Source organism: Palaemon carinicauda, chromosome 3 (genome assembly GCF_036898095.1).
Source record: "Palaemon carinicauda isolate YSFRI2023 chromosome 3, ASM3689809v2, whole genome shotgun sequence".
Classification (NCBI taxonomy): Eukaryota; Metazoa; Arthropoda; class Malacostraca; order Decapoda; family Palaemonidae; genus Palaemon; species Palaemon carinicauda.
The window spans coordinates 22,649,646-22,664,303 of record NC_090727.1 but is presented as its reverse complement, the minus strand read 5'-3'; the positions used below and the strand labels follow the sequence as shown (position 1 = coordinate 22,664,303).

The 14,658-nt window shown below is 42.6% G+C and overlaps 1 long non-coding RNA gene across 1 annotated transcript in view; it reads right to left on the bottom strand.

Moving 5' to 3' along the window:
• LOC137636909 (uncharacterized) overlaps positions 1 to 13,525 on the bottom strand; it is a 36,840-nt gene extending 23,315 nt beyond the window's left edge. Inside the window, exon 1 of the long non-coding RNA XR_011043288.1 lies at positions 13,459 to 13,525. This is a non-coding gene — a long non-coding RNA (uncharacterized lncRNA). The remainder of the gene's footprint in view (positions 1 to 13,458) is intronic.
• Between the last annotated feature and the right edge of the window lie 1,133 nt (positions 13,526 to 14,658).

Sequence of the window (14,658 nt, the reverse complement as noted above, 5' to 3'; positions counted from 1 at the left end):
GTATGCGAAGGTGAGCGATCGCGAGCAGTGATCAGCATGCGCAGGGTCGCGCGATGGTGGTCAGCATGCCAGGGTCTCGCGATGGCGATCAGCATGCGCAGGTTGGTGGTCGCGCAATGGCGAACAGCCTCTGCAGGTGGGCGATCGCGTGATGGCGAACAGCATACGCAGTTGAGGGTCGCGTGATGGTGATCAGCATGCGCAAGGTTGAGCGATGGTGATCAGCATCCGCAGGTGTGTGGTCGCGCGATGGCGATCAGCATCCGCAGTTGAGGGTCGCGCGATGGCGATCAGCATCCGCAGGTGAGGGTCGCGCGATGGCGATCAGCATCCGCCGTTGAGGGTCGCGCGATGGCGATCAGCATCCGCAGTTGAGGGTAGCGCGATGGCGATCAGCATCCGCAGTTGAGGGTAGCGCGATGGTGATCAGCATCCGCAGTTGATTGTCGCGCGATGGCGATCAGCATCCGCAGTTTGAGGGTCGCGCGATGGCGATCAGCATCCGCAGTTTGAGGGTCGCGCGATGGCGATCAGCATCCGCAGTTGAGGGTTGTGCGATGGCGATCAGCATCCGTTGTTGAGGGTCGCGCGATGGTGATCAGCATGCGCAGGTGAGCTAGTAGCTGGCGAACCATGTTCCTTCAGAAGTGTTGGAGAACGTTGGCGTGCCGGCTGTAACACACGTGGGCGAGCTGATGATCGCTGGCGAGCTGATGATCGCTGACGAGCTGATGATCGCTGACGAGCTGATGATCGCTGACGAGCAGAAGGCTACGCGTGGAAGCCTGCGCAAAGAAGAAGAGTCCTTGACCCCGACCTGAACCGAAGTTCTAGATCGCGAGGGCGAACGTGGGCGCACAGGGCGCGTAACAGGAACCAACAGGAACCGCAGGGAAGATCATCTTGAAAGCGCTGACGAACAGGAGAGCGCTGATGAGCAGAAGGGCGCGCAGGGAAACCCTGACACGCAAGGGAAGAACCCCCGTGGGGGCAACCCTTTGCCCCGAAGGGATCGTTGTCCGCCGGGAGACTGATGTCCGTCGGAAGACCGCTGTCCGTCGGGCAGACCGTTGTTCGTCGGGATGACCGTTGCCCGTCGGAAGACGAGATCAGACTGCTGTCCATCTGCACCAAGGCGGAAGATCGAGAAAAAGGAGTTGTAGGCTGCAAACGGAGATCCAAAAAGGCACCTCAAGCACCCTTATAGGGAGATGAGAGGCCCTTACGACGAGGCGGACGGTGGGCCTTACGGCGAGGGAGGCCAACAGCAACAGCAACAGAAGAAACCTCCGAAGAGGAGTCTCTATGAGTGTACTCTCTCGCGAACGAAAGAGAAACACTTCGTGGAAGAGACTGGTCAGCCAGTGACCTAAAAGGAGCAATCCTCCGAAGAGGAGCTCCTGCAGTTGCCCAGCCCCTTGAGCGAAACTGCAGGTGCGACCGCTCAGCACCAAGAGCATAGTCGCACGAAAAAAAGGCAAGAGAAGAACCCCCCAAAAGGGGAAAAACTCAAGCCTGGACAGGAAAAACTTCCCTCGGAAGGAAAGTTATCCGCCCAAGGAGGCAAGCCTCCTGACTGTTCTAAAATGAACTGGAGAGCTGTCCGTCGACACGGGAGTACTACCAGTAGAAGGAGACACGCCCCTGACGAAAATACAAGGGGGGAGGCAGCAACAGCCGAATCCCCAGGACTCCTCCAGACAGCTCACACTGTTGCTATATTACAGAAACGAACTATATCGGTAACTGTAAAAAAAAACAAATAATATTAGTACACATTCATTCCCCCGGGAAGGCTCCGAAGAGGAATCCCGAGGAAAAGGAACAAGAATTACACAACAGGCACGTGCCCTCACAACCACTTACACTCGCGGAAGGAGAGCTGTAACCAAAACAGAATTATAACAATTATAATAATGTAACTATGTAATTATGTAATTTAAAAATGAATGAACACTAAAGAAAGAACGAAAACTCCGAAAGGAATCGTTCTAAACAAAATGTTATTTTCATTAGTAAAATAAATTTTTGAATATACTTACCCGATGATCATATAGCTGTCAGCTCTGCTGCCCGACAGAAAAACCTACGGGCGGAATACACCAGCGATCGCTATACAGGTGGGGGTGTACATCAACAGCGCCATCTGTCAAGTAGGTACTCAAGTACTCGATGTCAACATAGAACCAATTTTCTCCTCTGTCCACTGGGTCTCTATTGGGGAGGAAGGGTGGGTCCTTTAATTTATGATCATCGGGTAAGTATATTCAAAAATTTATTTTACTAATGAAAATAACATTTTTCAATATTAAACTTACCCGATGATCATATAGCTGATTCACACCCAGGGGGGTGGGTAGAGACCAGCATTACATGTTGACATTATTATGAGCTAAGTATTCCGTATTTCATTTTAGCAGTTATTCAAAATAACAAGCATAAAATAAATAAGTACCTGGTAAGGAAGTCGACTTGAACAATTACTCTGCCTTTTTAAGTACGTCTTCCTTACTGAGCCTCGCGATCCTCATAGGATGCTGAGCGACTCCTAGGAGCTGAAGTATGAAGGGTTGCAACCCATACTAAAGGTCCTCATCAAAACCTCTAATCTAGGCGCTTCTCAAGAAATGACTTTGACCACCCGCCAAATCAAGTAGGATGCGAAAGGCTTCTTAGCCTTCCGGACAACCCAAAAATATTAATAAAACATTTCAAGAGAAAGATTAAAAAGGTTATGGAATTAGGGAATTGTAGTGGTGGAGCCCTCACCACTACTGCACTCGTTGCTACGAATGGTCCCAGAGTGTAGCAGTTCTCGTAAAGAGACTGGACATTCTTAAGATAAAAGACGCGAACACTGATTTGCTTTTCCAATAGGTTGCGTCGAATATACTTTGCAGAGATCTATTTTGTTTAAAGGCCACGGAAGTTGCGACAGCTCTAACTTCGTGTGTCCTTACCTTCAGCCAAGCTTGGTCTTCCTCATTCAGATGGGAATGAGCTTCTCGTATTAACAGTCTGATAAAATAGGATAAAGAATTCTCTGACATAGGCAAAGATGGATTCTTAACTGAACACCATAAAGCTTCAGACGGGCCTCGTAAAGGTTTTTTAAAAATAGAACTTAAGAGCTCTTACAGGACATAATACTCTTTCTAGTTCATTTCCAACCATACGATAAGTTTGGAATATCGAACGATATTGGTCAAGGCCGAGAAGGCAGCTCGTGTTTGGCTAGAAAACCAAGTTGTAGAACATGTAGCCGTTTCGGATGAGAATCCGATGTTCTTGCTGAAGGCATGAATCTCACTGACTCTTTTAGCTGTGGTTAAGCATATCAGGAAAAGAGTCTTAAAGGTGAGATCTTTCAGGGAGGCTGATTGAAGCGGTTCGAACCTGTCTGACATAAGGAATCTTAGAACCACGTCTAAATTCCAACCAGGTGTAACCAAACGACGCTCCTTCGTGGTCTCAAAAGACTTAAGGAGGTCTTGTAGATCTTTATTGTTGGAAAGATCTAAGCCTCTGTGACGGAAGACTGATGCCAACATGCTTCTGTAACCCTTGATAGTGGGAGCTGAAAGAGATCGTTCTTTCCTCAGATATAAGAGAAAGTCAGCTATTGAGTTACAGAGGTACTGGTCGAGGATACGGATACTGACTTGCACCAGTTTCGGAAGATTTCCCACTTCGATTGGTAGACTCTAAGGGTGGATGTTCTCCTTGCTCTAGCAAACGCTCTGGTTGCCTCCTTCGAAAAACCTCTAGCTCTCGAGAGTCTTTCGATAGTCTGAAGGCAGTCAGACGAAGAGCGTGGAGGCCTTGGAGTACCTTCTTTACGCGTGGCTGACGTAGCAGGTCCACCCTTAGGGGAAGTGTTCTGGGAACGTCTACTAGCCATCGAAGTACCTCGGTGAGTTATTCTCTCGCGGGCCAGAGGGAAGCAACTAGCGTCAACTTTGTCCCTTCGTGAGAGGCGAACTTCTGCAGTACTGTACCTTGTTGACAATCTAGAACGGAGGGAATGCATATAGATCTAGATGTGACCAATCTAGTAGAAAGGCATCTATATGAACTACTGCTGGGTCCGGGATAGGTGAGCAAACTATTGGGAGCCTCTTGGTCATCGAGGTTGCGAAGAGATCTATGGTTGGCTGGCCCCAGGTGGCCCAAAGTCTCTTGCATACATCCTTGTGGAGGGTCCAATCTGTTGGAATTATTTGTCCCTTCCTACTGAGACAATCTGCTATGACATTCAAGTTGCCTTGGATGAACCTCGTTACTAGTGAAAAGTCTAGACCTGTTGACCAGGTGAGGAGGTCTCTTGCGAACTCGTACCATGTCAGAGAGTAGGTCCCTCCTTGCTTGGAGATGTACGTCAAAGCAGGGTGTTGTCCGTGTTCACCTCCACCACTTTGCCTTGAAGGAGAGATCTGAAGCTTTTCCAGGTCAGACGTACTGCCAGTTGCTTCTTGCAGTTGAAATGCATTGTCCTTTGACTCGAGTTCCATAATCCCGAGCATTCCCTACCGCCTAATGTCGCACCCCAGCCTACGTCCGATGCGTCCGAGAAGAGAACGTGGTTGGGAGTCTGAACAGTCAGGGGAAGACCTTTTCAAAGGTTGATAAAGTCCTTTCACCAAGTCAGACCAGACTTTATCTTTCCGGAAACCGGGATCAAGACCGCTTCTAGCGTCTTGTCCTTTTCCAGTGAAAAGCTAGATGATACAGAAGAGGACGGAGGAGTAGTCTTCCAAGTGACACAAATTGAACCACGGATGACAGTGTCCTAACCAGACTCATCCACAGCCTGACAGGGCAGCGTTCCTTCTTCAGCATCTTCTGGATGGATAGCAGGGCTGGGGGTTGATCGTCTTGTTCAGCAATGTCCTCATCAGAGGGTTCCTCATCCGAAACTAATGAGGAAACGGCAACGGAGTGGGCAACGTCTGACTCGCTGAATCCGGTCGCACTGGTGGATGCGTGACGGAGCCGGACACAATATCATGGTACTGCTGCACAGTCTGTGAACTGTCAACCATGGGGACACGAGGAAGTACAGCGTCAACCCGAAACTGTCTAGACTGTCTGGGTTGTGCAGTCAACCCCCTACCGGGTTGCTGAGGTTGCTGCACTGCGTCACAACAAGTCACCTCTGCTGGTTGTTGAACGTCTTCCTAGTGACACACTGAACGTCCACAACCACCTCCGAGAATCGCTTAACGTCAACGTGCGACTGGCAACCCACACTGGGTCGCATCGGTGGAGGAACCACCTCAACTGGCGGACGCGAGTAGGATACCTCAGCGTCAACAGGGCGCACAACCAACCGGTAGGAAGGTTGTTGGCCATAAGGTTCTTCTCCGTAAAAAATCCTCTATCAAGGGCACAGCTTGGACTGCATGTCTTGCAGCAAAGCCCATTAGGGTCTACGGGAGCAGGTGTGGCAACAGACGGGGTTAGCGACTGAAGCGAACCATTTACCATCCCTGGAAGCCTTGTTATGCTTTAATTAAAGTCCATAGGAGGCTAAGCAGCTTAAGGCTCCTCTCCAAATGACAGAGTCCTCAAAGGAATATCAGTAGGAGGGAGAACAGCACTTTCTCATCTACAGGAACCATGTCCGAGAAAAGCTAGGTTATCTCAGTGAGGGTCTCACTGGTGCATAAGCAGCAGACCAGAAGGCAACGTTATGTAACTGCTTGACAGTCTGTGAACTGTCAAAAACTGAACTGTCAACCACAACAGGTGCGTGAGGACCTACAGCACTGGTGCATTAGCAGCAGACCAGAAGGCAACGTTATGTAACTGCCTGACAGTCTGTGAACTGTCAAAAAACTGAACTGTCAACCACAACAGGTGCGTGAGGACATACAGCACTGGTGCATTAGTAGCAGACCAGAAGGCAACGTCATGTAACTGCTTGACAGTCTGTGAGCTGGCAACAACCAAAGCTGTGTGGGGAAGCCTCAACTCCTGACTGACTAGTCTGCTGCGGGCGAGTGGCGGTAACAACAGTGGGTTGCGGAGGCTGACACACCGTGTCAAAACACGGCAGCTTGTGGTAGCTCACGCACGGCAACGGAGTGCTCCGTGTGTCTGTGGGAGTCAGCATGCGTCTGGCAAGGTCGACTGCGCATGGGTGGAGGAGCTCTCACAACAAGAGTGTGGGAGCAGGCAGCCGCAGCGTCTGCTGGGCGCACAACCGTGGCAGGTTGTAGGCAAACGGGTGCATCGTCAACCTTCTCCGCAGTCGGAGTGTGGGAGAAGGCAACAACCAAAGCGGAGTGGTGGTGCGTGGTGGGGACTGCCGTGGGTTGCGGAAACTAACGCATCGCGTCAAAACACGGCAGCTTGACTCCACCTTCCCACTGCTGATGCGGTAGCTCACGCATGTCAACGGAGGGTGCCGCACGTCGGCTAACGTCAACATGCGTCTGGCAGGGTCGACTGCGCATCGGTGGTGGAGCTCTCCGCAGCCGGAGTGTGGGAGCAGGCAGCCTCAGCGTGAGCTGGGCGCACAACCGTGGCAGGTTGTAGGCTAACGGGAGCAGTGTCAACCTTCTCCGCACGAAACTCCTGCATAACCGCAGCTAACTGAGTCTGCATAGACTGCAGTAAAGACCACTTAGGGTCTACAAAAGCGGCAACAGACGGAGCTACTGTCCGTTGTGACTGAGGGTCTAAAACAGCTGGTGCGGCAACAGACGGAGTTACTGCCTGTTGCGGTACCACCTTGCCTCTCTTGGGAGGTGTGCAGTCGTCGGATGACTGCAGCGAGTCCGAACTGACCCAGTGGCTACACCTGGGCCGTTGGACTTGCGCGGAAGGGACCGACTTGCACTTAAAAAGCTGCGAGATGTGGTCCATGGTTTCTTACGAGAAACCTCTTCCGCAGACGAGGAATAAATGGGCTCTCTCGTCTTTGTGTGGGTGGGGCGATCTTGGGTAGATACGCCCGAAACCACGGAGGGAAAAACGTCTGTTCGTTGATCAAGGCCTGTGGAACCCATAAGTCGTTCGACATTACTTCTCCCCTGGGCTTGGGAGCTTGTAAGAGGTCCCGGACTAGGTGAACGACTGGCACGAACAGACGAACCCTCGGACGCAACACTGTAACACTTTGCGCATATCACTTTATCACTTTGATTTTCTGTTTTGCACTTATTTCACTGAAATCGAAACTTTAACTGATTTCTACCTGAAACACGCAATCCTATCCTTCATTAAAAGGTAGTAATTGCGAAAACAGTCGTACAATGCAACAGAAAACATAAATAAAGATAAAGAATTCAGTGGCTGGGAAAGAGACTAAACACTAGATCAAATAAACTACGTTTACAATCTCTCACCGCACATAGCCTGGGAACAAGAATAAAACCCTAGAAACGTTTTACCTTCTTCCCCTACAGCGACTAGGGAGGAGAGTAAAAAACGAGAACAACGTTACCAGCTTGAACGAAACGTTTATTCTCCTCTCTCTCCCTCCGTCTCTATCTCTCTCTCTCTTTCTCTCTTGATTTCGCACCTGAGAGAAGAGCCCAATTATATATCGTTAAAACATGTTATTTGCTAAAGGAAAAAAACTGAAAGGTTTTCCAAATAAAAAGTTCCTTTAATTTAGAATTTAAACCATTTAAGCTAAGAAAGAATGAACGAAACGCCAGAATCGGTTTACTCTTACTGCAAAGTGAAACCGTGAAACACTCTCTCTCTATCGTAACGATAGAGCACATGTTGAACGTCCTGAACGTCAACAACTGCGTAGACTAAAAACTAAACGTTAGTTCATCTTTGAAAACAGTACGAGACTATCAAAGAAATTCTTTCATAAAACATTAAAATTTAAAAAGTATTAAATTCTTTAAAGGTTAAATACGATATAACGGGCTCAATGTTAATTAACTTCGGTTCCAAGTTAGGACCGCCTACTATCAGGAAAGGTCGCATATAAACAAACATAAAAATTTATTGTTATATGTTTATAATAAATGGAAAGTTAATCGAAGAGGCCTATAAAGGCGGAGAGATATAAAATATATAGATCTATAACGTGTTAAGCAAAATTACCAAAAACCTAAACACACTTCCGTCTAAGGGAAGGGTCGGCCATTTAAAAGTGAAAGAGAGTCCATACTCTCTTCGTCACCATAATTAAATCTATCCAAAACGAGTTCAAGTTTTGAAATGAAGATAAAACCCCTGCATAGCGAAAGCTCAAAACTGGAATAGTGTACTTCACCAAATCGTTGTGAAAACAAATCCAGTTAGTAACAGCGTATTTAGTAGGTCTTGCCAGTGGCACGACAGAGAGAAAATTGGTTCTATGTTGACATCGAGTACTTGAGTACCTACTTGACAGATGGCGCTGTTGATGTACACCCCCACCTGTATAGCGATCGCTGGCGTATTCCGCCCGTAGGTTTTTCTGTCAGGCAGCAGAGCTGACAGCTATATGATCATCGGGTAAGTTTAATATTGAAAAATTACAACCAGGATAGGTGTAAACACCATATATTTCCCGTTATAACACAACCCAAAATACAGACAAATTTTAATGTTTGTCATATCTATTGTATAATACAACTGGTGAATAGCAAAACCATCACTCTATAGACTAGCTTGTTGTATGATTGAAAATCCAGAATTATCAAAATAAAGGCGATTTTATATCATGCGTTTCCTAAACACGCTAAAAAGCACAATAGAAAACGACAACCAAGGTTTTGTTTACGTTTATCTCTGATCACAACGAAGAAACAGACGCATTTATACATCTGTGTTTTTTAATTGACAGCAATTTTACCAATTATAGATTATATGTTGAATTTGTTATTACCAATGTTCTAATTATTTTTTATTAGAACTTTCAAATAAATGAAATGAATGCCATTTATGAAATGTTTTTCTTTATGATGCCGCCTGAAACGGAAACCTTCCATTTGTTTACGCTCCATCTTCGATCATAATAAACAAACGAATGTATTAAACACACATGATCTAAGTCATAACTAATGATATTACAAACATTTAGTAAACATTATATTATTACAAATATTTTACTTACCGTATCCATATAAATTCCTAAATTCGTAGCAAAGCTGGAAATTTTTTTTTCCTTATGCGTTTAATCCACAATAGCAAACTGCCGCTAATGACAGAGTGATAACTTACGATAATTCTAAACTGTTACGAAAGATAATTGTCCTTTCCATATCCAAAATACTTTTCCTAACTTCAGTTATAAGTCAACTTGTACCCACCTCAATTATAGATCCATATGCAAAAAAGGTAAAAGAAGAAAGTAATAGGCCTATTTTTAAAGTCACCGAACAATTAGGTTACCGCTATAACGTTCGATGAGAGAGAGAGAGAGAGAGAGAGAGAGAGAGAGAGAGAGAGAGAGAGAGAGAGAGAGAGAGAGAGAGAGAGAGAGGGATGGTTTTAAAGTACTAAACAATAAATATGATAGGTTATAACACATTGGTGTTTATGTAATATTAACTGTATAGATGGTTTGAATAAGTTAAGAAATGGTGTAAACAATTCTTTGTTATTGTATTCGCGCGGAAGCTAGACATCAGCTGATGTGATCACAGCCAAAAGTAAAACAAAAATAAGTTAGCAATACTCGATTTTTAAAACACACCCGAAATTTAACATCATAAGTACATGTTTTATTATAGCGCAATTGACATTTAAAAGGTAAAAATTTTCTGGAATAGAATGGTGTTTCCTAAAAAATAGTGGTTTGCGGACGAAATCGGTTACCGTATTTTAAGCTATGATTGAAATGGATGTATACACGGTATAATTTTTTCGTTTTGTATTTAATTGACACTTCAAGAAAACCGATTTTGGTTTCTTCATCTATTTGTAAGTACTGTATTGTATAACGAGAGAGAGAGAGAGAGAGAGAGAGAGAGAGAGAGAGAGAGAGAGAGAGAGAGAGAGAGAGAGAGAGAGAGATGATATGACGCAGAAGGTTACAGACCTAGAACAGGGGAGGATGAAGGTGGGGGGAGTGATGAGATAGGCTGGGTGGACTCGCAGGGGAGACGGTAGGAGACGGGGGAAGGGGGGATTTGGTTGCCAGTGGCTAAAAATAGATTCTGAAAGACGGTAAAGGGAAAAACGAATCCCATCGAATAAACAGAATAAGGAAAGGGAATAAGATCCAGAGGAATAATAGATATAATGGAATGAAAATGACTAGATGGTGTTAGTTGTGATAAGAATAATTTAGATATTTGAAATAAGAGTGTCTGAGGAGGTATAGAAGGAATTCGTGATAAATATAGAGCAATATCAAAGAATACAGTTAGTTTGCATTAAAGGGTTTGTTATCGTTTATCGGCAGTGAATAGCCTAAACTTCGGTAACGAGTCGTCAATATTTTGTCATATTTTAAACAGTATACATTTGATTTGCAAACATTGGTTTTGTAGAGTAGACGGTAAAATAAAATCTAGAGAGAGAGAGAGAGAGGGGGGGTCGATATCTCTCTCTCTCTCTCTCTCTCTCTCTCTCTCTCTCTCTCTCTCTCTCTCTCTCTCTCTCTCTCTCTCTCTCTAGATTTTATTTTACCGTCTACTCTACAAAACCAATGTTTGCAAATCAAATGTATACTGTTTAAAATATGACAAAATATTGACGACTCGTTACCGAAGTTTAGGCTATTCACTGCCGATAAACGAACCCAGTCTACTCGTGAAAACCTTGAACACCCAGAGGGAAAAATAAGGCTTTTAAATATACTATACTAAACAAAAATAATGCTTTAATATACCATCATTAACACTACCATTACAATTATCGTAAGGTTGGAGAAAGATAAAGATTACCGAGAACGTAACCACATTTCTGTTTACATTTTGTCAGCTGGACTCGCACAGTTAACAGTTGATTTCATTGTTGATGTGGAATTTTATCCTTAAATAGGCTATTCATTATGAAATTATGTTAATGAAATATAATGTTGATATTGTTTTGTAACATTTATTATAAATCACCGTATTTAGGGCTACCAATATACTTAAAAAGACAATAGATTTGATACATTTTGTAGTGCTTGACTCGCGAACTTTGAACAGCCTCGCAGATACAGAAAATTTATTTTTGAAAAATAGCGATCGCGGAAAAGGGGAATCGTGTAATTCGAACACGCTTAATTCGGGACCCTACTGTACTAGGTTCGGTTAGGTTGGGTTTGTATGATAGCGACAGTGGTTGGGGGGTCGCAGGGGGGGGCGTTAGCCCTCCTGTTAGGTCATTAGAAAGGTAAGGACACGGCTTGCAGGTCAGGTTAGGTGGGGAAGTTTGGGCTAGTTGTTGTCCATTTTTCTCGGCGTGTCCCCATAAACTACAAAAGCTCCGTAAATATATACCCAGCTGACCGGTGTGACGGTCTGAACAATCCCCCGGTCTCAGAATTCTCCTTGACATTATATAATGGTTTTATCCGCCATTAGCTCGCTTCACTCGCATGAAAATAAAACATGGAGCGTTTGTAGTGTGACGGCCAGATCCCGTAAAAAACAGGAATATTCTGAACTGTGGCCGTCGTTCTAAAAACGATTTTGGCGGGAGAAGGTAACTTAAAAAACCCACCTAACCTATGCTAAAAGCCGTATCCTTACCCAGGGGGGCTGTGCACCCCCTCTTACACAACATATTTAAGATCTGTAGACCATTTCCAAACGTTTTTATTCTATACAAGATAACAGTCGGAGCGACAATAAGCAAATTAGGACGCTTGGCCGTAGCGCTACAAGCTACCCTAAAATTCAGGTAATTTTGTATATTATTCCATGCTAATGTAACCTAGGAAAAAACTACTGTTTCTAACAGAAAAAATTATGATTTCTTCAAAAATGACCCTCGTTTCCGTCGCAAATGAATAGTTTCAGAAATATATATACATCTATATCCTACGATAATGGGGGACCCCCAGTGGGAACTCGGGGTTTTGGGTGGGGAAAACATACTGGGGAAACGAAAAATAATTGTTAAATAACGTGAATTAAGCGAATTTGATGTTCATTTCAATGGGAAACAAACAGATCAACCAATTCAGATAACTTTAAGATGCACGGTGTCACTTCTCTTACGAACTAACGATAACATTAGCAACGTTACCAATAATATACAATGTTACCAACGTTGACGTATGGTACACAGAGTTACCAACGGCACGTTGACATTACTAAAGATAGTAATGATAGATATTTCCATAATTTAAATAATTTCTCCATATAAGTTTTACTCAATATATAAAATGTACAAAAAGGGCACAGAACCTAACAAACCCACCTAACCTAGCCTAGTTGTATGACAGGTCACAAAATAACATTTGATCTACATCGGACGTTGGCAGCACTGGTTACTGTATTTTTCAATGACACAATCTTTGTAACGGCGCCTCCAAAGTTTATCCAGATATACTGTTTTGTATTTTCCTCCAGTTATTATAATTTCAAGAAGGTAATGTATAGAGAAGAAAAGGCTTGTTTTACGTTTATATATCGATTATCCAGTATGTTTTCCCCACCCAAAACCCCGAGTTCCCACTGGGGGTCCCCCATTATTGGAGGATATAGATGTATATTTATTTCTGAAACTATTAATTTGCGACGGGAACGAGTGTCATTTTCGAAGGGAGCGTAATTTTTTCTATAAGAAACAGTAGTTTTTCCCTAGGTTACATTAGAATGGAATAATATACAATGAAACCAAAATTCAAGCTCGTATGTACTGGCAAGCGGTAATGTTGAGCTGCGCACGCTAACATTACAGGAAAATAAAACGTCAACCTCGTATGCACTGGCAAACGGTAATGTTCGCGTATGCGCAGATTATCAAGGAGAATTCTGAGACCGGGGGATCGTTCAGACCGTCACACCGGTGCTACAGTAAATACATACCAAACTGTGCGTCCCACCTAACTACAAAGGCTCCAGGTTTCCCTAAGTCTTTCTAAAAGGGAAATAGCCTTTTAGCAAAACAATTTAGTACATCAAAATAACACCTAAAAACAACAAAAAAACAAAAAAACTAAATTTCACAGCAGCCATGAAATGATAATTTTGAATACTTTTCAGTTGACCGAAACTTACTAAGCTACGCATGTCTGTGTTTAGTAATAGCCGTGACCTAATACCTAAGTTAAATAGCTTAGAATAAGGCTAAGAATGCTATTCAATTGTAATACAATTACCGGAAACTAAGATAATCAACGAATAATATCAAAATCAAGCCATATCAAAGCCAAAATACGATATAAATAAGGAAATTATGGCTTGGGGGTTTTTGGGAGCAACCGGCTGCTGTTAACAAATAAACACAATGTTATAACTGTTATCACAACCTAAATTTAAAGTTTGTTTGTTAATTAATATAATTACACAAAAAAACAAGGATAATATGCTATAATTTATTAAATAATGGATAATAACTTACATGTAAACACCTAAGAAGCACAGTTTTAGTCACGTGGTGGTAGTAGTAGTGGCTGGAAAGGTTCTACTTATGCAACGGCTCTCCTTTAATAATCCAGTTCATAGAAAAACATGAATTAAATGTCTATTATGCTTTAAAATAGATAAAAAAGTTGATAAAAATGATAATTATTGTTCTATTCATCTTATTTTATGTTTTATATATATTTCATGTACCTATTTAATATACTATTTCCAGGAGACAGAGTTCTCCTCATTTATTTCCTTATTTCCTTTCCTCACTGGGCTATTTTTCCCCTATTGGAGCCCTTGGGCTTATAGCTTCTTGGTTTTCCAATTAGGGTTGTAAATGATAATTATTGTTCTCTTCATCTTATTTTATGTTTTACATGTATTTAATGTACCTATTTAATGTACTATTTCCAGGAGACAGAGTTCTCCTCATTTATTTCCCTATTTCCTTTCCTCACTGGGCTATTTTTCCCCTATTGGAGCCCTTCCAAGAGACAGAGTTCTCATTTATTTCCTTATTTCCTTTCCTCACTGGGCTATTTTTCCACCATTGGAGCCCTTGGGCTTATAGCATCTTGCTTTTCCAACTAGGGTTGTAGCTTGGTTAATAATAATAATAATAATAATAATAATAATAATAATAATAATAATAATAATAATAATAATATGCCGGCAAGCGTTTTTTCAATCTAAAAGCATATTATTATTATTATTATTATTATTATTATTATTATTATTATTATTATTATTATTATTTTTATTATTATTAATATTTGTGTCGACAAAATATCATTTAATTGTCTATCTTTAAATATAGCTTTTGAATTTATTAACATGATATTCAATTTTGTCTATGTATATATATATATATATATATATATATATATATATATATATATATATATATATATATACTGTATATATATATATATATATATATATATATATATATATATATATATATATATATATATATATATATATCCATGGCCTTTCTAATATTGCAATTGATCAGTGGCTACTTTCCTCTTGGTAAGGGTAGAAGAGACTCTAGCTATAGCAAGTCTCCTAGAAGGACACTCCAAAATCAAACTTTTGTTCTCTAGTCTCGGGTAGTGCCATAGCCTTTGTACCATGGTCTTCCACTGTCTTGGGTTGGAGTTTTCTTATGAGGGTACAATCAAGCACA